At 40.5% G+C, this 25441-nt stretch overlaps 1 protein-coding gene across 2 annotated transcripts in view; it reads left to right on the top strand.

Moving 5' to 3' along the window:
* The window catches only part of LAMA4 (laminin subunit alpha 4), a 143607-nt gene that overhangs the window by 10329 nt on the left and 107837 nt on the right, over positions 1-25441 (top strand). The window lies entirely within an intron of this gene.

Genomic DNA, 25441 nt, shown 5'->3' with positions numbered 1-25441 from the left:
TCATGATCTCATGATTCGTGAGTTCAAACCCCGCATTGGGTTCCCACACTAACAGTGCTGAGCCTGCTTGCGATCCTCTCCTTCTCTCTCTGCCTCTTTCCCATTCAAATGCACGCGGGCTCTCTCTCTCTCTCTCTCTCTCTCTCTCTCTCAAAAATAAATAAATCAACCTAAAAAAAAATCAACCGAAATCACAGCATTACAGTATGCACAGTCTAGCCATCAACTGAGACTTCATGTTAAGGTAAAGAGGAAGCTTAATTTGATAACCTGCCCTAGATTGGGCAGGACACAGCACCCCCGGCCTAGAAACGGTACCCCTGGAGACTCTGTGTCCTTGAGAGTAAGGGAGGCGAGGCAGGGGAAGAATTTACTTGTGGCACTGCTTGAAAATAGGGTGTTGCTCACGCCTTTCAGGAAATAGTGGAATCGTAATGTTTCTCTTGTGAATAAGGGATGCTTTCTAATTCAGGATCATGTGTCTCCCGGGAGTGAGAAGTGTGGTCTTTGTGCTAGGCTAGAAAGATAACGTGAAGAGATAGGGAAGAGCTACGTCCACAAGATGAGAATTGCCGTGGCTCCTTCTCAAGCTGGTATTTTTCTAGACGGATTGAGATCTGTAGGAAAGTGCTCGTGAGTCAGGGTCTGTGCCTCTCGTGCATCAGAGGGGGCATCTGCATCTTGCTGGCAGACTCTAAATCTCCTCGATGCAGCCCCAGCCCTGAGAGGGGCTATTTTAGAACAGCCTTGAACGTCAGCTATCCTCGAACCCCTTTGAGACACCTAGTTGACTGATTTCAAAGATCCTTTTAGCTTTAACTCCTAAGCATTTGATTAGCACTTGCCATGTCCCAGGCATTGTTTTAGGCACTTTGCATTATTAATCCATTTATTCCTCATAACATAGTGAGGAAGGCACTACCATTAATACCATTGTACAGATGGGGAAACTGAGTCACATAAAAAAGCTGAGTAACTTATCCAAGATCACAGCTTAGAATCTGGCTCCAAGCTTGTAATCTTTATCCTATAAGGATCCTTTAACATCTATGCTTCTAAATCTCACAGTGCCTTACGGTAGCTCAACTAACAGGGATCCCCAGTATCCTCCAGGAATGCCAGAAAGGTCATAGTAGTTGACAAGTCTATAAAGAATATTCTAATTACTGGTATGTTTATATTTTTGCTTTTTTTTTTTTAATTTAGAGCATAAACTGACTTTATCATCTCAGTAACAATGAAAGGTTCTTCTTTGGACATAATAGGAATAAAAATTGACGTAATTTCTGAAAGTGTATATTTTCGCGTGTCTCCAGCTATGCTAAGCATTAATCATCTCAGTAGGCTCCTGAGTTTACTTTGTGGATCTATGACTTAAAAGAACTTGAGAGAAGGATAAAGAGAGAAACCAAAATGTGGTAAAAGCGGATCCTTAGGGAAAATGGTTAGAAAAGGGCTAGAAGTCCAAGATCAGGGAGACTTCAGGCTTAGTTTGTGGTGAGTGTTCTCTTCCTGGCTTGTAAATAGTCATCATGTCTCTGGGTCCTCACCTGTCCTTTATTCCATGCATGTGCAGATAGAGAAAGGACTCTCTAGTGTCTCTTCCTCTTGTATAAAGACACTGGTTCTATCAAGCCTTACCCTTATGACCTTGCTTAACTGTTATTACCTCCTTATAGGCCCTGTCTCCAAATACAGTCAGTCACATTGGGTATTAGAGCTTCAACGTAGGAATTTTTGAGACACATAGGAACCATAACACCTACCCAGTGAAGTATGTTAAGCAATAATTCATTTTTATTTTTTAATGTTTATTTATTTTTTTTTTTGAGAGAGAGAGAGAGTGAGAGAGCATGCACAAGTGGGGAAGGGGCAGAGAGACAGAGGGAGAGAGAAAGAAATCCCAACCAGGCTCCTCACTGTCAGCACAGAGCCCAACGCAGGGCTCAAACTCACGAACCGTGAGATGGTGACCTGAGCCGAAGTCAGATGCTTAACCAACTGAGGCACCCAGGCGCCCCTGAGTTAAATCTTTAAGACTGAGGGAAATTCAAGGTGAAAGGACAGGATAAGGAAAGACAAAAGACAGAGGGTTTCTTCTAGAAAGAGATACAGTCTCAGCTGGTGAGACTAGACAACCAGGAGTCACTGAAGATTTCAGAGAAGAGAAGAAACTCAGTGAGAGTTGTGCTTCCAGATCAACATTAATCTGGAAACAGGCTACTAGAGGCATTGGGCAGGAAGCAGCAGAGAGCCTGGAATCAGAATCACTGATGTTGGGGCACCTGGGTGGCTCAGTCAGTTGAGTGCCCAACTCTTGATTTCACCTCAGGTCATGATCTCACAGTTTATGAGTTCGAGCCCTGCATTGAGCTCTCTTTGCTGTCAACACAGAGCCTGCTTTAGATCCTCTGTCCCCCCCGCCCTCTGCTCCTTCCCCCTTCTCTCTCTCTCTCTCTCTCTTTCAAAAATAAACACTAAAAAAAAAAAAAAAAAGAATCACCTATGTCATGCATTGGTAATTATCCAGGAGAGAGTAAGAAGGGCCTGGAAGCGAATGGTGGCTGTAGTCTGGAAAGGAGGGAAAAAGATGCTGTGGTCATTGCAGAGATTCTATTAAGACAACTTGTATGTTTGGAGAGCAAGGGTGAGGGGTAGATTTGTCAAGGGTGCTGCTGATGTTGATGTTTGTAGAAACATATTACATCATGGGGAAAAATCTCTTTGGAGACTTTTTAACACAAGACCTACTAAATCAGTGACTTCCAAGCTGAAGCCTTACAGAAATGCCTTGGCTATAATTCGGGGTGAGGGACGCTGAGCAGCAGGAAGTTGGGGCTTTGCTTCCTTCAACCAGAACATCTTCTTGCCTTTTTTTTTTTTAATCTGTTTTGTAGATGAATTCTACATGCTATTTCACTGGGGGGCGGGAGGCAGGGGCGGGGGGGAAGGAGATCTCTACTCTAAAATGTTTGAGTAACAGTTGAGTAAATCGTTATGCTGGGAGCTCCCAAGTTGATATTCTAAATCATGACCGGTCTCCCAAATGGTACCCCAAATGTCGTCCAAATCAGTGTCTCCTAGGCAGTTTCCCAGTGGTGCACACACCTGCTGATTTGCACAGAGCCTCTGACATTCCGAGCACCTCTGCAGCTGTGCCAAACATGAGCTAGAAACCTCTAAACAATTGGTACTCTCCTGAGAGATATTTTTATGCTTCCTCTTCCTTGTTTGATGATATTTTTGGCCCTTTCCTAGGAAATAAGGAAATTCCAGTTTTGTCTCAGTTATTACCTGGGGCTACTCAGGACACCTAACAAAGGAGTTTTGGAAAGAGGATAGGGTGGTAGGAAGCAGACCAGATAACTGGTGTCTTTGATCCTCAGAGGAACGGTCAGATGTTTGCTTGGTTTTTATTTTTTAATCCAATTATTCCGTTGCCATAAACATCATCTTATTCCAACACTTATCCAAAGCCTCATCTTGTTCTGAACTACAGCTTCTCACCCGCACTCTGAGCTAAAAAGATGGTTCTTGATCTTATTCTTCCCTCCCTCAATGCAGCCTTGTACTGGTCTGTGGTCCTTTATCCCCAAAGGCCAAAATGCTTCCACATAAATGTTATGTCTATGAAAAGGGAGAAAATAAATATTACAAACTGTAACTTATCTTTACTTTTTCACTTGTATAAGAACAGTGACACCTTAAGCATTTCACAGCGTCATCAAGGCAATTTTCACTTTGCTTTATTTTGCTTTGTGATGTATATGCAGAACACCGAGGGAGAACCGATCTTCCAACGAATTAGGAAAACCTTCTACATCTTGAAAGATAAGCTATTGATATTAGGGGCACCTGGCTGGCCCAAAGAAGCACGTGACTCTTCATCTCGCAGTCGTGAGTTTGAGCCTCACACTGGGCGTAGAAATTACTAAGAAAAATAAACATCAAAAAAAAAAAAAAAGCTATTGACATTGGACAAGCGTTATTCATAGCTGCCAGATATTGGAATCTCCAATGGCTACTAACTCAGTTGGAAAATAATGTGAATACTTACAAAGCTTCCATGGTCTTCTAGATGTATTCCTGCCTCTTTCCACCTTTATTCCTGGCAACCACCTTATAAAACAGGCAGGCCACGGGTTATTAATCTAATGGATGGGAACACGGAGATGTCAGATGATTTTCCCACAGTCTCGTAGCATGTGGCCTTATTGCGACCGCAAGACATTTTATAGAATCATAGACTGTTTAGATGGGAAGAGGAATCACTCTGCCACTAATGTCATTGAAAGAGAAGGAAATGAGCCAAAAGTTTAGTCACTTCCTCAAGGTCCCGCAGCAGGTTTCTAGAGCTGGGGCCAGAAACCAAGTTTCCTGGCCCTTGGAGCAGTCCCCTCGCCCCGCATCACAGCATGAATACCATCACCGAACAAGTAAGAGGGGTGAAGAACAGCTGAAGCCCTGTGTGTCGAGACATTAAACAAGCTGCATCAGACAAAAGCACATCCATGGGACTTTCGTGTTATGTCTTATGCCACCACCTATGCCTTAGTCCTGAGTAATTTAGGTACAGAAATACTGGAAGTTCTCTTAGCCTTTGCGTCATTATATTTATTCCAGTTTTGAATTTAACTTATAACCACATCATTCATAACCTTTCTTTTATTTCAGAGATCTTTGCCTTGGCCCCCTATGGCTATTGACCCCTTAAATTATGCTTTCAGCACCAATACTTAGAAAGAAGACTTCCGAGTGCAATAAGATTCCAGAATTTCCGGCTACAGTTTTCTGATGGTCCTAAAAAATAAACAACGCATCCTGGATCTTAAAAAGAAGACTTGGGGCGCCTGGGTGGCTCAGTCAGTTAAGCGTCCGACTTCAGCTCAGGTCACGATCTCGTGGTCTGTGAGTTCGAGCCCCGCGTCGGGCTCTGGGCTGATGGCTCAGAGCCTGGAGCCTGCTTCCAATTCTGTGTTTCCCTCTCTGTCTGCCCCTCCCCCGTTCATGCTGTCTCTCTCTGTCCCAAAAATAAATAAACGTTAAAAAAAAAAAAAATTTAAAAAAAAAAAAGAAGACAGAAAAAAAATCGATTTCAAAAGTGAACAATAATGCTTTTGTTTTAAAGCAATTTTAGGGCTAATTTGAAAAATTCCCAGGCCACATCGCATCTGCCACTCCCCCTGCACACGAGCATCATTCAGGTTTCCACATGACTTTAACAAATTCCCCTACCATGCAGCAAAACAACTGTAACATGAGAAATTAGTGAGGAAAATGAAATGTAGGAGAGCACCAAAGCAGTCTACTCTGGCAGACACATCCCACCGTGACCTTCCCACCCTGCTTTGTGACAGTTCCGAGTTTCAGCTACTTTACTTTCATTAGTACCCGTGTCGCAAATAAAATCTGCCCCGTCCCAGCAGAACTATAGTTGGTGAAATCCAGGGACTGTGCCACGAGCAGCATCTGCTCAGACGTGTCCTGAATCTGATAACGACAATCTCAGGGGGTTGCTGACCTTTGTGGTCCGCAAGGTAGGAAGGTCTGTGGGAGGCAGAATAGCTCTTAACTGCTGCCCAGTCAGTGGTTTGTTTTCTAAATGGCAGGTACCGTCCTCCCTTGTCCTCCCCCCTGGTCCTCCCCCCTGGATGTGAGGAGGATCCTCAGCATGGTGACAGTAATACTGTATTTAAGGTGATACAAGTATCTTCCTAAGGTCAGAGTAATAATCTTTATGAGGGAAGTATAATGTTCTTTGTTTGGTGCTTAAAATCTCTTGGTTTTGTTAAAGGACTGGATTCTTCCTACTCTCAGAGAGGATTTGTGATTATTTTGGCAGATGCACCACATTTTTCCTGTGACCCGTGTTTCTGGACCTGCAATATATCAAAATGTTCCGTGGAAATAAGCATGGAGTTGTTTTTTGTTTCTTTCCTGTAGACCATCTCTGTCTGCTCTTCCATTTTAATTATCTTGAAAGCTAACAAGTGTGGGACCCTTTTTTAGTTTTAAGACATATCTTCATCTCAGATTATCTAAACTGTCTTGATTTTCCTTTGATTACAATCTCTCTCCTTTTTTAATCTGCTAACATAAGCTCATATTCAACTAGAAAATGTGCTTTCTCCTCAAAGTCATGAGTCAGCATGGATTTCCTTCAAGCTTAGTTCAAATCATCTGAACTAAGAAATTTACAAACTTCAAAAAGGAAAAAAAAAACTGAAATAGTAGTTGAAGTTTTAAATGAGGACAGTTTTCTGCTCTATTTCAGCTGCTCAGAGACCGGGCTGTTGACAATAGAGTATTGAAAAACAAGTGTACCAGGTTTTTGCTATAATTCTTGGTGGGTTCTAAGTAAATTAAGTCAATCTAATAGCTACTCAGAGGGCCAGAAAACCAAGCATTTCTACCACCATTCTTTTGTTCCCCTCACTTTGGGAAAATTTCACTAGACAGCAAAATGAAAAAAGGATAAAATAAAAAGATCCTCTTTTAATAATTGAATGACATTCTCCCCATGCATCAATTATAACTTGGAAGTTATTGCCGCTTCCAAAATTCCTACATTCCTCTCCACATGAAAGTCACTCATGGAGTTCTGAGGACCACAAAGAATTATTGAGGCTTCTAGGCATACTTAACACTTACTTCAGGGTTTAGGGGATGCCTCTAATATTATCTACAATGTTTGAACAGAGAGAGTCGTATCTCTGTGTGAGTATAGTGTAAGCAAGAAGGTTACGGAAGATGTCACATGAGTTTAATGATGATATTAAACCAATCTTTCCAAAGAAGATCCCAGAAAGTAGAAAAATAGTAGATCCAACTTATAGATTGAAGTGGATTATTGAAGTATATTGAAGTAGATTACCAGGAATGAAGAATGTCTGCTTTGAGAAAACAAAACAAAACAAACAAACAAACAAAACCAGAAGGAATAAAAGTTTGAGCCTTTGTACCTTATGGGGAGTGACTAAAAATTGACCTATGCTTTCCAGCATTTCAGCTCCAGCTTTCCTCAAAAAAACAAAAACAAAAACAAAAACAAAACAACAACAAAAAAACCTTGACACAATGGTCACCTCCTCTGAAGTATGCCCCTCCATCCCCCGCCCACTCCCAAAGTAAAAGTCATCTTTCCTGCGATGCCTGGGTGGCTCAGTCGGTTAAGAGTCCGATTATTGGTTTCAGCTCAAGTCATGATCTCAGAGTTCCTGGGATCAAGCCCCATGTTGGGCTACTTGGGATTCTCTCTCTCTCTCTTTCTATCTCTCTCTGTCTCAAAATAAATAAATAAACTTTTAAAAAAGTAATCTTTCCTTCTTCAGTCTCTCAGCATTTCTCTGTACCTCTCCTGTTACACTATGATCTTAGTACGTTCTACCCTACCTTTATGGCAAGTTACACATGCCCCCATTAAACCCCTGGAGGCCATCAGTGTCCGTGATTCATCTTCTGATTCCCTAAATTGCCTTGCCAAGTGCCTTCAATATGAAGTGCTCAAAAAAGGTAATAATTTATGCATCTCTCACTTATTCGTCAAATGCCTGCTTTGTGCTACACTCTAAACTAGGTCTCAGGTGAATGGTGGTACATAAAACAAAAAGAAAGACTAAATGACCAAGTAAATACCAAGTACTGAAAGCCAAAGCAGTGCTGGGTTTTTTGTTTGCGGCATATGTACATTCTGACATAACTGTAATTCTGGTGGCCCTATCAGCATTCAACTTGACATCAATGGTGAGCCATGGCGTCCCTACACTATGCATTCCAGGCGCTCTGCACTGCGGGTGAAAATGCCTTTTAAGCTAAAAGCTTTGTCTTTCCCACTGTATATGGAAAAATTGACGATGCAGTTTCATAGAGAAGGTCTAGCTAAGAAATGTTTATATTGGAACAAGCCCCATCTCCAAATCTGGGTTTGTTGCTGAATGGTATTTTGTTTCCTTGGATCAGGGAAGGGGTCTGGAAACATCTGTAACTCAAGTATTGTTTTAAAATCAGCACAACTTTCCCCCCTCGAATGACAGATAACAGAGTTACTTTAAATCAAACACCCTCAGCCTTCCCCATCCATTTCCTTTCACAAATGTGTATTATTTTGTTGTCAGTAAAGTAGCTGTGCACAGAATAGATTTGTAGCATTCTGCACGCTGGAAGCTACTTTGTCCTCATTTTCCTTCCACGCTAGTTTGTATCTTTTCACTGGTGTGAGTATGCTCTACCCCAGTAACTATCATGATTACGGTAGTTATTTGGGGGCAAATTTTAAAAGCTACAGATACCATCAGATGGTAAAGTGATTCTGAAACTATCCTCAGAATCTTTACTAAAAAGAAAGGTACAGATTATTTGTGCCATTTATAAATGTAAACTGGAATGAAGTAAAGTTTGAAATTAAGCAGCATTTTACCAAAATGCCACAATTAAATTTTTAGGGGAGGGAAGCTGGGGACAAAAAAATCATAGGAAATAACCCCAAGTGGTATGAAAAGGATGGCAATTCTGCACCAATTTTGAATATCATTCGTGTTCTAAAAAGAACTGAAGTAGCTTATGGACAGTTCATGATATAGTTAAAATTTTGTTCGCATAGATTTACCATTTATTGGAAAAGTTTCTTTCTTTCTTTCTTTCTTTCTTTCTTTCTTTCTTTCTTTCTTTCTTTCTTCTTTTCTTAATTAGCTTCCCACATTGTGGAGCTAAATGTGCAGGATGGTAACTCTTTCCCCATACTTTCTGTAAGAACTTGGTGTTTGATATATTTGTTTATTTATGAACTGTTTGAAAATGGCCCTGTCATCAGAGTCCCTAAACAGACTCCGATCTTGCCCTGAAAAGTCATTCTTCTGAGACTTTTGGGCACTTGACACAGAGCAGAGACGTAAAATGTTTGCTTAATAAGTTCTACTGCTCACATTTTACAAATAAGAACACTTGGGGGTTGAGTCTCATTGTCGTTTGTCTCATAAAATTTGCCTCATAAGACATATCAATGGCAGGGTGCAGGGTTCAACAAACAGTTCTAAATTTTGAGCCAATCACAAGCCCCTCTGTGGGATCGAGCCTCCTTCCGTGTTGCTGGTTCCATGGCTCGGTCAAAATTATAGTGATGGTATTTTATTAGTACAATTTATGGGTCATAGTCTTCCTGTTAGTTGGGGCCGGACGTGTCAAGCTGCCATACATTCTGCCTAACCAGACATCTGCTTCTGATTCATAAGGGGAAACACCTGCTGATGTACACGACACAGAGGGGCATCCTTTCTCAAGGCCCGTTGTCAGATCCCTCACATGGAACAAGGGAGGTGTCAGGGACACAGCCGGGTGTCATACAACCAGCGTCTAGCAAGGGTTGACTTCCCTAATGAGTAATCTACGTTATTTGCTTTGCAGTCCATTTCTATCTGCACTACCCAGAAAGTGTTACACATTGAAACGCCAGCTGTAACTTATTATATTTAATAATAATTGGCATATGCCAAATCAAGTAATTACAGAGGGCTGACAGGCAATGTTTCCTATCTTGAGTGCACCCCACACTCAAAGGCAACCTGAAAAAGGCTTAAAAGTGTTCTCTCTCATCACCTTCCCCCACTGTCCATCCCACCCCACCCTCACGCCTTCACCCGTCCTGCCTGGGGAGTGGTGTTAAGACCTTTTGATGATGTTGGCAATTACCTGTGAAATAAGAAGATGGTACTAGCAGAATAACTTTAGTAAAATTCTCGTCAAATCTGATAACCATGAGCAGAGTTGATTTTTTTCTAAATGCTTATGTATTTATTGGGGGGGGGGAAGGAGAGAGAGAAAGAATGAGCAGGGGAGGGACAGAGAGAGGGAGAGAGAGAATCCTAAGCAGGCTCAGCACTGTTAGCATAGAGCCCAATGTGGGGCTCCATCCCACGAACCATGAGATCGTGACCTGAGCCAAAACCAAGAGTCTAACACTCAACTGACCTGGCCACCCAGGTGCCCAGAGCAGAGTTGATTTTTATCCCAGATATATACCTGTGAAAGGCAGAGGAGGACAGTGTCACCTGTCTGCAGCCCCAGAAGAGATGTGAGTTTCCACAATACCCTTGCAATTCTCAACGTCATTTTCTGCATCATCATCAAGAAGCGTGGCTTAGTGGGAAGAGTAGAAAGGGCTGCATTAACACACTCTATGTAAATGACTTCTGATAAGTCCCTTATTTCTCCAAGTCTCAGTTTTCCCACATTTAAAATGAGGGGCTGGACAAGGTAATCACTAAGATCCTCACCAGCTCTCAAGTCCTGTGATTCTGTAACACCAAGCTACATTCAGTATGTATTTATTAAACGCCTGCTATGCAAGGCACCAAGGATACAGTGATAAATCAGGCAAATCCAGTTTCTGTTCTTGGGGAGTTAAGCCTTCTGGGGAGGAAAAACAATGAACCATTAACTTCAGGTGTCATTGCTGAGCTGTGTGCCATAAAGAAAGAGTTACACCGCACTGCAGGGCCACCAGTTAAAACAGATGACTGTGACACAGACAGGTCGAAAAGAAAATGAGGAAACTAATAGCTATGGAACCCCTTGCATGTCCTTCTGTTGGACTTTGAAGGCACAATATTAGTTAATCCTCAGAGCCACCCTAGGAAGCAATATGGTGACCACTCCAATTTTTTTTTTTTTTTTTTTTCAGAAAGGGAAACTGAGAGGCTAGCATTAAATAGCCTGGGTTGTAGAACTGGAACTGGAATCCAGGTGACCCCATGCCTTCCGCTGCTCCAAGTTGTCTCCAAAGGATGGGACTGTAGGGAATTATGGCTGCTATAAGGAAAGATGGTATAGTGTATCACATCAATGCACATGGGAGATATATCAACGAGGTCTAAAGCTGGGGGTGTCCTAAATGCAAGCATATTTGGAGGAGAAATTGATGCACTCACTCAACAAATACTTCCTAAATGACTGCCAGATGCAGAGTTAACAAATGGAAACTTGAACATGGCTACACATGTGTGCATTTCTTAAAATACCCAAGGGTAGATTTTCATCATATTCTGACAATTTGGGGGGGGGGGGCAAAATCTAAAGGAAAATGACCTAAAGTTACGTATTTGTATGTAGAGAGGGAAAGAGAATTTGTAAGCTGTTAGAAGAAGAAGAAAGAAAAGGGAACACATTGGAAGGAAACTTTCCCCCTCCCTATGAAATGCTCTTTATTTCCTGATTTCACAGCTGATTCACTGCAGTTATATTGAGAACCCCCAAACTTGATTACTTTGAATACATCCTATCTTTGAATACAAATTCTTATCTATTTGGATTTCCTAGATATGTGTTCCATCAACTGAACAGGTGGGAAATGTCGCCTTTTTCAGATTGTTATAAATTATTATAGAAGGGGTCCAAATATATGAAGTGCAATCTGTCTTTAGATAGTGCAATTTCGATCCCCAGATGGATAGAATTCAATTTGTTATCTCTTTTCAGTCTGTTACCTGCTACTCCAAAATGCCTTGTAAGAGGTAGTTGTACCCATGCTTTTTCCTGACTACGGCCCCCTAGTGGGACCACGTAAACATCTGTTGTCACTGCCACACTAATGTTCAGAATAATTATAGCTAAAAAGACCATTCCCCTTCAACAACAAACAACTCTCTCCTAAGAGCTGAGCAAATTTGTATGAAATGTAAGGTTGAGCTTGGGATGTTGGAGGAGATAGTGGGGGTCACCCTCGTTTTGCCTGTTTACAGAGGCTGTGCCTGAGGAAAACTGAGGAACAGGGCCATCTGGGAAGGAGACAAACTGCCCCCCCCCCCACCAACAAAGACAGTGAGGAGGGGGCCGTGAAGCAGGTGTGATTAAAAGGCACCTGGATATAAATAACCCTAAACTTTCAGGCTAACTTTAGCTCAGTGCACACAGCCGCAGCGATTTCTGGTACCACATTTACTAATTTTCTGACAAAAGCCAAGTTTGCTTCTGTTTCAGGGTTTTAAAACCACCCTCATTGGTAAATTAACATTATTTAATCAGCCTTCAAAGATTTGATTAAAAAAAAAAAACTTAGTTATTTGAAAGAGGCGTTGGCCTAGGACCGTCTGAAAAAGAAAGTCAATCAGATGTCATTTCACACATCTGCTGGACCATTAAGCAGTCCCCAGATAAAGAGCTGGCATGACAATTATTTCCTACTGCTGCTTGAGTGTCTTCTCCTGCCACACTCTTGGGGGCGATGGCGTGCTGTTTACTCTTCTGCACCTGCTCTCCTCCGCTCCCCCCAGACCCTAGCTTGGCCCTCCTGCCTTGCTCTGCCTGCAGAGGCCCACCCTTGCAGACTGAAATACTCATAATTCTTGCTGAACCAGAAAACAGGAGGGGGTGGGGGGGCTGGTGTTCTGCCTGTTCCCTCTCTGCCTTAAGCACTGCCTCCTGGGCAGAAACTGTGGCCTCGGCAAGACTGCAGAACCCATGGTGGCCTCTCCACAGCTCTGCCCCGACCTGGGTTAGTGGAACAATGTTTCTTCACTCCTTGGGACCTAGGTGTGGTAGATTTTTGTTCCCATTGCCTCTACATGCCTCGCTGCCTTAACTTCCCCACGCTTCATTCGAACACTGTGAAGTGAATTCTGTTTCGTGCTGGGCCCCTGATGACCGACCGTGTCAATGGACAGGCTCTCTTTGGAAATTCATGGCTTTTACCATTTCCTCTCAGGTGGGGGAATACTTTCCCAAGGCATCTGCTGCAATTAGCTGTCTTAATTCGCAAACTATTTTACTTTCAGGTGAGGGAACAATGAAGAAGAGATCATACCAAAACAAATGAAGCAAAGACCATAATCTTGATTTCCACGTAACGTAAGAACATAACCTTAAATTCCACAGTTCAACTGCATTTGGCTTGAATCATTGCTCAATCTTTCCCTATTCCCCTTTTCATGTCCATGCCAGCTGGAGAGGCCAAACTTTAGCCCAGCTTCTGGGTCATTCTGCCATGTTCTGCCAATCTAAAGCCAGAAGTGGGTGGGACTCCTACTTATCAGATGTCTTTGTCCCTCAGGAAACAGGGCTGTCCGAATTCGGACCCCAACTCCCCTTTTAGAACAGAAAACTAGCCTGTGATTTCTCTTCCTTGAATTTTAAAATTTAGTTTCTCAGGCATTGGAAAATTGTGCACCATTCTGAGTATCTTTTACCTCTGCCTTAAATTAGTACATCCCAACTAGAATAAATAAGCCCCCTAAAAGTACTCCAGATTGCACAGATAGCCCAGGACATGTAGCTTTACTGCTGGAATGAGTTAGTTAGTGGAACTCAAGTTAAATAGTCTTTTAAACATTTGAGAAAAACCTAAGAGCTGATGTATGCTTTAACTAAGACAGACATAACAGACACATGACAGGCTTTCCCATGGGCTGTTGTAGCTGCTAGCTGTAAGATGAAAAACAAAGGAAGGACAAATTAAGAAAGGAATGTTCTTATGCTTATTTTTTTAACTCTGTATAACGATCATGGTACATAAAGTGAATAACAAGGAAGTTAGGGAAATTATACACAAGCATCTAAATCTATTGTCAAGACCACATTAGTCACTTCCCAGAGATGATGTTTTAGAGACCTCACCAGGTCTAGACAAGGAAATCCAAAATCCAGCCAACCTAAGTGTCATCTTTTGTTTCTTTTTCATGTTTTCGTGCTTTTACTCTTTCATGAGCATTTGTGTGCCCTGTATGGAGCTTAAAAAATAAAACATTGCCGACATATATCCTTCCTCAATCGCCTTCCCCTCCTCTACCCTTAAATGGCCTGATTTCTTAGATTCCCATTCATATCTCATACTTTTCTTTATATGTGTGTGTCCCTACACACTGTATAGTATAATATTATTTTACATGTTTCCAGATGCAGGATAAATGTAGTGTTTCTGTTCTGCAGCTGTTTTTTTTTTTTTTCTTCAGTATTATATTTTAAAAATTCAATCACAACTGAAGATCTTTACTTGTGAGATTTGCCAAAAGCTCTCCAAAGTTTCTACACAGTTTGCCCACACTTGGTTCCTTCGTTACAGATTCAAGTCCACTTTTTTCAACTAATGTATTTTCAAAACCTACTTGTTATTCGCTAATGACTCTGATAGTTGCTGAGGATACAAAGACGACCATGATACTATTCCTGTTCTCCAAGGGCTCACAGTGATTCCAAAGAGGCAGAAGTGCAAATTTAAAATTGTAATAACATGTTCCATGTGTTCCGATGAGATGTGTGCAGAGAACCGTGAGAACGCAGAAGAAAAGGGACCGAGTCTGAGACTAAGGAAAAGGTTCACAAGTGATGAAGGGGAGAAAGACACCCCCAGCCTCTGGTGCAAAGTTACCAGGGTCAAGAGAATAGTATATTTGGGGATGGGGAAGAGTGGAAATATGTAGTTTAAGTAGAGTATAGGGAGCACAGGTTGACCCTAAAGGACAAGTTAAGGTTGAATTGTGAAAGAGGAGCCTCATACATCATGCTAAAGAAGGTTATTTACTCATTTAAGCAGTGAATAAAGAGCCACTGGGAGTTTTGAAACAGAAAAGTAGTATTGTAAGATTTCTTAAAATTAATTCTGGTAATGAAGAATGAGCTGCAAGGGAGAAAGTCTGGTGACCAAGAAAGTAGGGTGGGGACTATCATAATAATCTAGGAAATAAATGCCAAGATCCTGAACTAAACAGTGGTTTGGGGAACAAGGGGAAAACTCATGTTGGTAAACATTTCAGAGCTAGAGTATAAACTTTACGAGGTAGCAGCATACGAAGGGTGGCAGGATGTGGGAACTGTCTAACCCAGGTGGAGGCAATGAGGGGCACATTGTGTATAGAGAATTTTAAAACAATAATAAAACTTGCTGAACCACAGTCTGCTTTTCATTATCCCCATGTGCCAGCATTTCTAAACAATGTCAATGACAAAATTCTCCTCCCTCAAAAAAAAAATCTTTTGTTGTCTAAGTTCTACACAGTTACTGTGGTTACCGTTGAGTTTTAATATTATAACAAATATGTAAGCTTCAAATTAGCACATTCCGGTTAGTTAATCTTTAATAAACATTGCATTCTACACAGAAATTAATTCGGGGAACTTCCAGTCCTACAGTCCCCCTGATACAGATGGAGGTGTTAGTTTAGAGAATAAGTTTACAACAGTTCAGAATTGTGTAAGGCCCTTTCTGACTTGGGATTCTAACCTCTGTGGCTCTCCATCTGTCTCCAGTTAAGCCATGGATTTGAGATAAACAATGATAGCACAGTGGTTGTGAAAAGGAAGAGACAGAACTTGGGTACTTAACTGTTATCATTCTGTGTGCAAACCATTTTCTGATCCTTGCCAAGTTCATTCTTTTGGAAGCATTTCCAAAAATTACATTACTGCAAAATGTATTGATAAAATTTAAAACTATCAGTCCATTACTTTTTCCTTTTATGTTCTATAATCTTTATCTGAGATATAAGAAGAGACATAGATTGGGGAGAGGATATAATAATGTGACTATGGGACACGTTCAAGTCCATGTGCCTATAGAACTACAGATGCACTTGGAACCAAGAGTGTGACATATAAGAGTGAGATCAGGGATATGTAGAGGGACCCGGGAGTCACCAGAATATAGATGGAGGATGAAACTGTGGGAGAGGTTGACATCACAAAGTGTGTAGATGGAAAAGAGGGATCCGGAGGCTATTCCTGGAGAACATCAACAGTGTGGAGGCAGCAGAGGAAGCGGGACAGCACTCCCTTCCTACCGCTCCACCCCCACCCCCCTCCAAAATACTAAGATAAGCAGCAGAAAAACCCAAAGACAGGATTGTCCTGGAAACCAAGAGAAGGGAGAACTTCATGGTGGGAATTTCAGCCAGGTCAAGTACTAGAAGGAGAACAAGTAAGACTGGAAAAGCAAAGCCACCAAGACATCAACCGACAGCTTTGACAGCTCTGCCCTGGCTCCTCTGACAGCTCTGTAGTGGCACAATGCAGACAGAAGTCAGACAAATAGAGGCACGGATGGGCACAAAGAAAGCAGAGCCAGTGTGATTGAATTCTCTCTCACACATGAAGTTTGGCTGAGCGAACAAGGAGGAAAATGAAAGGGAGGTAGGGCTGAGGGAAGGTGTTCTTAGAATAGGAGCCACTGCTAGGAATTTACCCAAGGGATACAGGAGTGCTGGTGCATAGGGGCACTTGTACCCCAATGTTTATAGCAGCACTCTCAACAATAGCCAAATTACGGAAAGAGCCTAAATGTCCATCAACTGACAAACGGATAAAGAAGTTGTGGTTTATATACACAATGGAATACTACGTGGAAATGAGAAAGAATGAAATATGGCCTTTTGTAGCAACGTGGATGGAACTGGAGAGTGTGATGCTAAGTGAAATAAGTCATACAGAGAAAGACAGACACCATAGGTTTTCACTCTTATGTGGATCCGGAGAAACTTAACAGAAGACCATGGGGGAGGGGAAGAAAAAAAAAAAAAAGAGGTTAGAGAGGGAGAGAGCCAAAGCATAAGAGACTGTTAAAAACTGAGAACAAACTGAGGGTTGATGGGGGGTGGGAGGGAGGGGAGGGTGGGTGATGGGTATTGAGGAGGGCACCTTTTGGGATGAGCACTGGGTGTTGTATGGAAACCAATTTGACAATAAATTTCATATAAAAAAAAAAAAGCATATGAGCCACAAGGAAGAAACTGCTCATCCAACACAGAACCCAGCACCTAATGGTGCTCTGCCTCTCCTCACCCCTGTAGGTGCAAATTGATGGATGGTGTGCAAGAGAAGGAGGCCAGATGATAGCACAGGGTCAGGTGGATGGGTCCCAGAGCACAGGGAGAGGGCTAATCTATTCTACTATGAGGAGTGCTATCTCCACTGAGATGAGCAGAGGAAATTAGAATGAGTCAAGATAAAGATGAATTTCGAGAAGAAAAATAGATAGTATGAGATTTTCTGCCCAATGACCTCTATTTTGTCATTGAAAGAGGAGGTAAGATTATCTCCTGAGAATTAATGAGTACAGTAGAGGTTTGGGATATATTTCTCCTTTCCTACTAATCTGCAATAGCATTTTTTTCAGTGATGCATAAACCCATGAGGAGAAGCATAAGGAAAGAAAAACAGGACTCTATTCCCCTTCGGCTTTGCGTCTTGAGTGATCCAGGGTGAGGGTAGCACTGAAATACTAGGGGGTACCTCACGACAGAAGGGGTACATTTACTAGCAAAGGAAACTGATGGGACACCCCAACCAGTCAACTGCCCAAGGAAGCACGACTGCCTTCCCTGGGTGCACTGAGAGGAAGCCACCGCAAGTTTACAGACAATTAAGCCTCCCAACTCCTTGTGAAAAGAAAAGGCAATTTAGTCAGACATTTGCAGATGTCTGTGGGCCATTAAATGGTGATGACCAAATTGGAATGTCTATACAGAGCACTTAACTCAGTGCCTGGTGTCGGTCAATAAATATTAGCTGTTATTATTCAAAAAGCCCAGTTGAGGATGACCGAAATGCCTGTCATCTCACAACATTGATTCCTGCCAAGTGGCGAAAGACTCACATAAAAATCCCCTAAATGCCTGTAACTCTGAAGTCATTTCTCTCTACTTGTTCTTATAGCCCTTGTACGCCACATCTCTTCCTTTCTTGGAAATGTGTCCACGGCATTTGCTCCAGTAAATTAAATAAAACTGAGTCAGTTTTCAGATATAAAAAAAAGTCTGGCAAAGGTTATGTTGTGTAACTGTAGCTTGGAAGGCGAGGAGTGAAAAGAACAAGCCAGTTACATGAGATGATGTGAGGAGAACCCAGAGCAGAAAGCCAGATGTTTCGCAGATTTTTTTCAAGAAAATCAAAGGAAAAAAGGCAACACTAATGCCCCATTATGTTATATAAGTGCAATCTCTACTATAAATGAGCAACTTAAAAAGCATTTAAAGTAACTTTTCAAGGAGACAATTAAAGAAATTTTCATCAGTATTAATGAACATAATCATCCCCAAATCCAACACTTCAAAAAGAAAATCTTTAGGGCTTTAGGGCTCTAAACTTTCTTGTTTGATCCTTTTTAGTTATACAACTAAAGAGAGCCAAGTGTGATAAGTACTTCATCACAGCCTGAGTCTGTTGGTATCTACAGTCCTAACAACATTTGATCAAGTGTACAGTTTGGGAAAGTTATTTGAAATCTTTGGGTGGAGCACTGGTTTCCCTGCCCAAGAGAATGCTCACAAGGTCCATAAAAAGTGCTGAGAAATAGCCACACTAATGCGATGTAAATGCCATGCTAAATACCTCACCACTTCACAGCATTAAAGGACCTGGCTTACCCGTGGTCAAGACGGCTCTGTGCTTTTCAGAATTCCTCAGACCCTAAATCCTTGTCTCTATTTCACTGGTGATTAAATGGAGAGCTGGAGTGTTTTGCAAGCCGGCCAATGCATGGCCGATACGGGTCCTGAGCAACAGGCATGAAGGTAGCTCTAAGAGCCGACTGGGAGACGCTAGCACCATAGTTTGTGTTTGGCGATGCCCTCGCTGTATTATGCCAATCATAAGAAGAAATGCCTTTCAACTGGATAAACCTCTGAAGAATGTTGAAACCGCTTTCCTAATCAAGCTATGGTGAAATCACTGTCAAAATCTAAAAATTAACTTCACCTATTAAAATGTGGGGAATTTCAATTACGCAAACAAGCGCTTAAAGAGGCCCAAGGGAGGATATGTGGGTAATTCTGTCCACATTCAAGTAAAATCAATCAAGAAGTCAACTTCTTGCTAACTGTAGCACATTTCATGATGCCTTTAACATATTTTGGCACTTTGATATAGTTTGGTGTATGAACAACCGGGACGTGTTAAGCCCTACCTGAAAAATAATAGAGCTAAAAGTTACCAGTAGCTTACCCCAGGACTGCCTTCCATCCCAGATACTTTACCTTTTATTTTTATAGACACAGAAAAAAGTACTGTGAGATGCCTACCTATGTAATAAATTCATGTGTTTTCAGAAGTGGCTCCTCCCCAGCAAAGGCTAAGTCGATGTTTTTGAATAGGTGTTCCCCATTTATTTTAATCATCCCCATTAGAAGAGCTCTGAATACAGATTCTTAAGTCTGCCCAAGCTTTAAGCAGATGGAAGTCAGCATTTTGCAACATGCGTAGACTCAGAGTAAAGGCACAAAGTTTTAGCTCCTAAGTGAGCATAATATTCAATGTTAAGGTGACTTTTAATAATCGCTTAAAAAAAATTGAACTCACCAAAACTAAAACTAGAGCTAAAACCATTGTTGCCTAGAAACAAGGAGAAAAGTGGATTCATTATATACATACAAAAACCCAAGCAGAAAGATAATTGAATGTGGGCTCTTAAATTTGAAGAATACTAATTTGGAAGGTAGCAATGACTCTGGACACAAGTGAATGAATTCAGAGAGGTTTTTGGTTTGGGATGTTTTTTTTTTTTTTAATGCTTTCTGCATTAAGCCTCAGTAAATTAAAGCAAAAGCTGATGAATCAAAATTCTAAAAGTCTAATTCAGAAGACAAGATGAGTCGATATTTGTAAAATGTTTGTAAATCCTTGATTGAAGACACAAAGACAATTTCTACAGTGCCCCCCTCCACCCCTGTCCATGGTTTAGCTTTCTGTGGTTTCAGTTACTTGAAGTCAACCTCCGTCCAGAGGCAGATGATCCTCCTTCTGATGTATTGTCAGGTTAATAGTAGCCTAACGCTAGGTCACAATACTTACGTCATTCTCCTCACTTCATCTCATCATGTACGCATGTTTTCATGCCACATCATCACAAAAGAAGACAGGTGAATACAGTACAATAAAATATTTTGAGAGAGAGAGATCACATTCACATAACTATTATTACAGTATGTTGTTATAATTGTTCTTTTTTATTGTTATTGTGAAATCTTACTGTACTTAATTTATAAATTAGATTTTATCACAGGTATGTATGTATCAGAAAAAACATAATGTGTACAGGGTTCATTCAGGACTATCTGTGATTTCAGGCATCCACTGAGGGTCTTGGAGTGTATCCCCCACAGATAAGGTGGGGACTACCGATTTATAGGTCAGATCTTACTAGAACAGGCACAGGGCTGTAGAGTATGCTCTTTGTAATGGAATTTTATTATAATTAATCCACGGTCATTTGTTAGAGCTGATTTCTCTCCAAGGGTGATCTCAAGATGTGTCTCACAGCAGATGACAACTTCAGACTCCTAAATTTGATCAATTTTTGTCATTTTAATGGGTGGTTGGGGACCTCAGATTGCTGGAGAATGCTATTTGAGCATTTAAATTATTTAGTCAATCAGGGTTTTCAACAGAAATTCTGAAGGTTCTAGAGATTCAATATCTATGCATATGTGGTGACTTTGGGCCAATTAGCTCCTCTGTGACAATATTTGGAAAACACAGTGAGATTTTTGTGAACGTTTTTAACCTAAAATGGTATTACTTAGCTTGAGTTTGCTACACCCAAGGGATACAGACTGGACAATACCTCAAAAAAGCCTGATTTCAGAATCTTAAGAAAATTCAAAAAATGTTCTGTATGATGACAATATTGTCAGTTTAAGTCATTGCTCTCAAGGGACTTCTTCATATGAGAATAAAAATTATCAAGCAGCTATATAAGTGTTATCCTTTTTGTTAAGGAATAGTCTTACTTTGCTATATTAACTTATGAAATGATTAATATTATGATTATACGATGGACCTGTGGAAATAATGCTTTCTGCAATGATATCAACATATACTGCCATTCCCAGTTCCTTTAAATATATGTGGCATGTGGTTATACTAATTTCTTCTTAAAGTTCCATCCAATTTCTATAATGTAAAATTTGTCAAATATACGCACATCGATTTTTACTCAAAGCAAGACATCATACTAATGATAACAAAGTAAGCAAATGGTAATCTTCACTATTATTCTTTGAAGACAGAGGTCAATGTTATTGATTGATCTAATCAGTATTCAAGCGAGACAAGCTGTAATAATATAGTAGCTAATAATGGAGAGCTGTAAAAAGTCTCCAAGTGATTTAGTGGAAAGTAATTTGTCAAAATGACAACTGGGCTGAAGTAAATTGTTTAAAGAGTAGATATTCCCATTCAATAGTTTTCATATATTAATAACTTTATATATTTTAAGCATGTATCTATTTTGTAAGATTTTTTTTTTCTGGAGTTTAAAGAAAAGGTTTTACATTTTTATCCTTTTAAACCTGCTTTGGACTGTTTGTAGCAGCAAAAGTTTGGAAATAACCAAAATGTCCAACAAAAGGGGTTTGGTTAATATATATTAATGGTATACCAGATGATTAGGAGCTCAAACCCAGGAGTCAAACAAATGATCTAAATCCTAGGTCCACCATTTCTCATCTGTGTCACTTGGTCTGTATAACAAATCCCATAAGCTACAGAGACTCATCTGTAAAATGTAGGTGACAGCTATTACCTTCATAGGGCTATTGTGGGGTAAAATGAGAGAAGTATACAACATGATCAATGCAGTAATATTTATGTTCAATTAATTAAAGGTTCAATTAAATTTTTCTTTCTTTTCTTTTCTTTCTTTCTTTCTTTCTTTCTTTCTTTCATCTTTCTCTTTTGTTTTTATGAGAAGCAGCATGTTATAATAGAGAAAGAACAAGATTTGGATCAATCTGAACTCCTTATAAAGCCATGTGACATCGGATACATTTTTCATCTTCTCTGGCCCTCAGTTTGTTCATTTCTAAGATGCAGATACTTATACCTAATGCACAGAGTTGTGACAAAGAGCAAATATCATAATATGGATGAAGCTCTTATCATAATATTTGGTATATAGACCCTCAATGAATAACAGCTACACTACAATTATCTTCATTCTTATCATCATTATCCTTGTTATTATTATTAATTTTTTAAGGCCTTGGCACCATCCCAGGCAGCATAAATCCTCTGAATGCTCTCAGATCAGCCACCCATGTGTTCATATAGTTGTATGCTATCGGTCAGGTCTTCTCATGTGGGCAAAAGTGTTCAGTATGGCATCTAAAAATTGATTGTAAGACTTCTCTTGCCCAAACACACACATATATACATAAACACCATCTTTGTTTAATAAATTTTGGAGAACATTCCAAAAGAAATCAGGCAGACATTTGTTTTCTCTGTGGGAAGACCACTCAGCTTTCAAAGGTCTCGAAATAACACAGGTCTTACAATCACTAAGCCAAGAGATTGTTAACCAGAAACCATACTAAAAATAACTCTACTTTCATTCCTAAAATTATCTACCTTTTAATATTATAACGAAGGTCAATTTCGCCAGTTTTTACAGAATTTCAAGACAGTTAGTACAAATTAACAGAACTTTCTGGAGCCATGACAGAACATTTCTACATAAAAGGAACAACATTTTACAGCTCTTCCTTGAGGACATTCAAACTTCTCTTGAACCACTTAAGAATTTACCATTCCAAGAAATCCTCTAAGATTCTACAACACAAAGGGTCCAAGGTAGCCAGTGCATGTGGTAGTGACATCAGAAGCTCCCAATGAATGCCCAGGGCTTCCATTAGCCTATATGGTGCCTTTACACAAATTTAAAATGGTGCCTCCCCTCAGGATAGACGAATTAGAAAATATAATCTTTCAGGTAAACAAAGCCCTACAGGAAAGAAGCTGGCTGGGTTTCTACCCAACCCCACCCTCCCGGCAGGGGGCCAAATGACTGCCCCACATGACCCTATCCCTGCCTCCCTTTTTCTTCCTATCTCCCACAGTTTAAGAGACTGGAGCCAAGTCAATTTCACACAAGGTCAGAGCCTTAGCCTGGGGAGTGGATAAGTGGATAATGACAGACTCTCTGGGTGAAGTCACCTCCTAAACTTGGCACAACATAAAGATTTCATTTGGCACGTCCAGTCTAGGCAGTGGCTGCCTGGACTGTGTCGAAAAAGACTGGAGACCAAATCCAGCCCTAGTTGGGAGCAGTGAGTCTATTAGCAGCATAAACCATGGGTTTCCAACAGCACATATGCTTCAGATTTCCTATCTTGGGCCAAACAATTTAAGTCACAAATATTCACTGAGCAATTAACATGTACAAGGCACTATGAGGGACGTTGTAGAGCAATCCTTTCAAACCTGGTCACACTTTGGAATCTTCAGGGGACTTTTTTTTTTAATTTAAATCCAAGTTATTTAATATATAGTGCAATAATAATTTCAGGAATAGAATTTAGTGATTCATCATTTACATATAACACCCCGCGCTCATCCCAATAAGTGTTCTCCTTAATGCCCCTCACCCCTTCAGCCTTTCCCCGCACCCAACACCCCACCAGCAACCCTCAGTTTGTTCTCTGGATTTGTGTCTTATGGTTTGTCTCCCTCTCTGTTTCTATCTCATTTTTGCTCCCCTTCCCTTATATTCATCTGTTTTGTATCTTACATTCCACATGTGAGTGAAGTCCTATGATGTTTGTCTTTCTCTGACTGACTTATTTCATTTAGCACAATACACTCTAGTCCCATCCACGTTGTTGCAAATGGCAAGATTTCATTCTTTTTGATGGCTGAGTAGTATTCCAGTTATATCTAGATAGATAGATAGATAGATAGATAGATAGATAGATACTACATCTTCTTTATCCATTCATCAGTTGATGGATTTTTGGACTCTTTCCATACTTTGGCTATTGTCAATAGTGCTTCTTACACTAGAACACTAATTACCAGATTCTTGTAATTTTTCAATAAATCTAAAGCTATTCTAACTTTACCAGCAGAATTTACCAAAACTGTTTATTGCTATTGTTATTTGGGGTTTTTTTTATGTTGTGTAATTTTATTTTTGTTTATTTTTGTTTTGTTTTCTTTTATTGTTTTTTTTTTTATTCCAGAATAATTAACATAGAGTGTTATATTAGTTTCAGGTGTATAATACAGTGATTCAACTATTTTTGTTTTTAAAACATGAGTCTCTTGATTTAGCTAAGGCCTCAAGGACATAAGGGATTAGCTACCATCATATACAAACTGATGCATTTATTCAGGGCAAATCTTAATTTTCTTTGTCTTCTTCAGGAAAAAAGAGCTGCAGAAGTGCCCAAAAGGCTTGAATTAATATCAGTTGAGAGCACCTTCACTGAAACCTGATGCTTTGGGCCAGAGGAAGGTCCTACTACAGTTGATGATACAAGTAGATCTTCTCATGTTCTGTTTCCAGGCATCACTACCAGACTCCCTACCATCACTAGCATGCTTTTCTCCTCCTAATACACCTCTAGTCTCTGCCCCACTCACTGGGACTCATAGAAACTCATAAGGATCAGAATGGTGGTCACAGGGGCTGGGGGATATGGGAAATGGGGAGAGGTTGGTCAAAGGGTGCAGATTTCCGGTTACAAGATTATCAAGTTCTGGATACCTAATGTGCTGCCCAATGAGTGTAGTTAATAATACCGTATCATACGCTTGAAAGTTGCTGAGAGAGTAAATCTTAAATTTTCTCATCACAGAAAAAGAAATGATAATCAGGTGGCATGATGCCCGTGTTATCTAAAGCTATGGTGGTAATCGTTTTGCAATGGATACATGTATGAAGTCAGATGGTCTAAATTAAACGCTTCTTGCCGCAGTTTTAGCACCTTTCTCTCTCTATTGCTCCTTGTGGAATTGAGAAAAACCACAAACTCTCCATTATAAATTATAAATTGGCTCCCTCTCAGTCTTACTTTCTCTCACTTAGAAAAATGGAATTTCTTCTTTTCTTCATGGACAAATGTCATTATGCCCTATTAAACTTCCTCCCAATTGAATATATTAGATTTTAGTTTTGGGATCCCAACTGGTGGTGTTTTTATACTGTGAACAGTGCCTAGTGGTTCTTTCTTTACAGACAAAAAGGCAAGAGGAAATGGGCTTGCATAGCAGTCAGAGGGACTTCAGCCAGATATAATGAAAAATTTCCTGGTGGCCAAGATAGTACAAACTACAATGAGTCAATGAAATGGGGCGTGGGGGGAAGGGTGATGTGAAATCTTCTACTCTGTAAGTTTGTGGAAACAACCCAGATGCTTATCTGTCTGGAATTCTTTAGAAGTAAATCTGTCTGATGGGCAGGGAGTGGACTTCCACGTCTACAATGCCACTGCTGCCTTGCATCATCAAGGCATCCTGAAGAAACATAAAAGACATAGTCACAATTCCAATCACATAAATAAGGAAAAAATCTTGCAAAGCTTCTCAACTGGAGCATGAGTGACATTGTGGGAGGGTAATTCATCATTGTGCAGGTTGACTCGTGTAGCACAAGGTGGTTTAACGTGGCCACAACCCACTTAGCACCTCTGGGTCTAAGGATTTGGTCACTAGAATGAAGGAAAATAATGTGTTCCTCACAGAGCTG

Source organism: Panthera leo, chromosome B2 (genome assembly GCF_018350215.1).
Source record: "Panthera leo isolate Ple1 chromosome B2, P.leo_Ple1_pat1.1, whole genome shotgun sequence".
Classification (NCBI taxonomy): domain Eukaryota; kingdom Metazoa; phylum Chordata; class Mammalia; order Carnivora; family Felidae; genus Panthera; species Panthera leo.
The sequence above is the reverse complement of the archived record's forward strand: the minus strand, read 5'-3'. Positions and strand labels throughout refer to the sequence as shown.